Consider the following 2358-nt stretch of genomic DNA (forward strand, 5'->3'; position numbering starts at 1 on the left):
ATGCCAAGAGCAAAAGACAAAAAGAGAATCTTAAAAGCAGCAAGAGAAAAAAAGTCAGTTACCTACAAGGGAGTACCCCTACGACTGTCAGCTGATTTCTCAACAGAAACTATGCAGGCCAGAAGGGAGTGGCAAGAAATATTCAAAGTGATGAATAGCAAGAACCTACAACCAAGACTACTTTACCCAGCAAAGCTATCATTCAGAATTGAAGGTCAGATAAAGAGCTTCACAGATAAGAAAAAGCTAAAGGAGTTCATCACCACCAAACCAGTATTATATGAAATGCTGAAAAGTATCCTTTAAGGAGAGGAAGAAGAAGAAAAAGGTAAAGATACAAATTATGAACAACAAATACACATCCATCAACAAGTGAATCTAAAAATCAAGTGAATAAATAATCTGATAAACAGAATAAACTGGTGAATATAATAAAATCAGGGGCATAGAAAGGGAGTGGACTGACAATTCTCAGGGGGGAAGGAGGGTAGGGAGTATGGGAAGAGACTGGACAAAAATCGTATACCTATGGATGAGGACAGTGTGGCGGAGTGGTAAGGGCAGAGGATGGGGTGGTAACCGGGTGGAGGGGAGCTATGGGGGAAAAAAGAGGAACAACTGTAATAATCTGTACAATAAAGATTTAATTTAAAAAAAAAGAGAATAAGGATATACTGCAAGGGTTGGGGGAGCTCACAGAATTTAAGGGGATGTTGAGCTGACTTGTAGAAAACAAGAAATGAGAGATGTTATGGGCTAAATTGCCCAAAAGCCAAGCATTGTGCAGAGGCTTTTGCATATGAATGGCCTGGCCCTTTGCAATATAAAATTACCTAACAAACTGCAAGCTGCTGTGGGGCCTTGGGTCTTCTTTTGGATGTTCTGGGTCTCTCTGACCTAAAAACTCATAATGTTGAAGTCCTAACCCCAGCACCTTAGAATGTGACTGTGTTTGGGTTTTCTACGAGGTGATTAGGTTAAAATGAAGATATTATGGAAACCTTAATCCAATCTAAGAGTATCCTTATAAGAAGAGGAGATTAGGACACACAGAAGGACATCAGGGATGCACATGCATAGAAGAAGGATCATATGAGGACACAATGAGAAGGTGGCCATCTGCAAGCGTGGGAGAGAGGCCTCAGAAGAAACCAAATCTGCCAGCACCTTGACATGGACTTCCAGCCTCCAGAACTGTGAGAAAATAAACGTCTACTGTTCAAGCCACTCAGTCTGTGATATTGTGTTACAGCAGGAGCTTAGCAGTAAGCTCTGAGCATCGTCACTAAGCATAGTCACTGAAAAAAATGGGTAAACTCCTACCACTTTTGTCTCTCCTCACATCAAAGTGCTGGTAGAGGGAATCTCATTAGCTGAGGTTGAATTCAGCCCACATCCCCTCATCCCTACCAGCTGAGTGAAATGACTGGCTTGTTCTCCTAGAGCAGTGGTCGGCAAACTGTGGCTCGTGAGCCACATGCGGCTCTTTGGCCCCTTGAGTGTGGCCACGAAGTTTCAATCGCACTGTACGTGCATGCCCACACGTGGAATTTTGTGGAAGAGCCACACTCAAGGGGCCGAAGTTTGCCAACCACTGTCCTAGAGAACTCCATGATGGAGAGAGCAGAGAACCTACACAGGTTGACTCTGCTGGTAAGAGTGACTACAAAGTGGGAATAGGTTCTGGGGTGCCAAAAAATGACAACTATTATTTATACTCTATTCTGCTAAACCATCCTATATAATAAAGAGGTAATATGCAAATTGACCGTCACTCCAAGATGGCCACCCCCATGTGGTCAAAGATGGCTACCACAAGATGGCCGGCAGGGGAGGGCAGTTGTGAGCAATCAGGCCAGCAGGGGAGGGCAGTTGGGGGCAGCCAGGCCTGCAGGGGAGGACAGTTGGGGGGGACCAGGCCTGCAGGGGAGGGCAGTTGGGGGGACCAGGCTGGCATGGGAGGGCAGTTAGGAGCAACCAGGCTGGCAGGGGAGGACAGTTAGGGGAAAACAGGCTGGAAAGGGAGGTAGTTAGGGGCAACCAGGCTTGCAGGGGAGTGGTTAGAGAGTGATCAGGCTGGCAGGCAGGCAGGCAGGCAGGCGAGTGGGTTGTGGGAAACTCCAAAGAACAGTCAGTCAAAAGCACAGGTAACAACTTGGACTTGAGATTGGCTTCTAAAGTGGGTGGTGGGACAGTAGAAGTGCCAATTTCAACATAATCCACTTCACAAAATTAGAAGAAATGTCAACTGTTTGGGAAAAGATGATGTTTTGACACAGCCCCTGCTGCAGTTTTCTCCTCTATTCCAAATTATAAACCCACTTGACCATCCCTTTGACGTATGGTTTCACTGAGACC

Source organism: Myotis daubentonii, chromosome 2, assembly GCF_963259705.1.
Source record: "Myotis daubentonii chromosome 2, mMyoDau2.1, whole genome shotgun sequence".
Taxonomy (NCBI): domain Eukaryota; kingdom Metazoa; phylum Chordata; class Mammalia; order Chiroptera; family Vespertilionidae; genus Myotis; species Myotis daubentonii.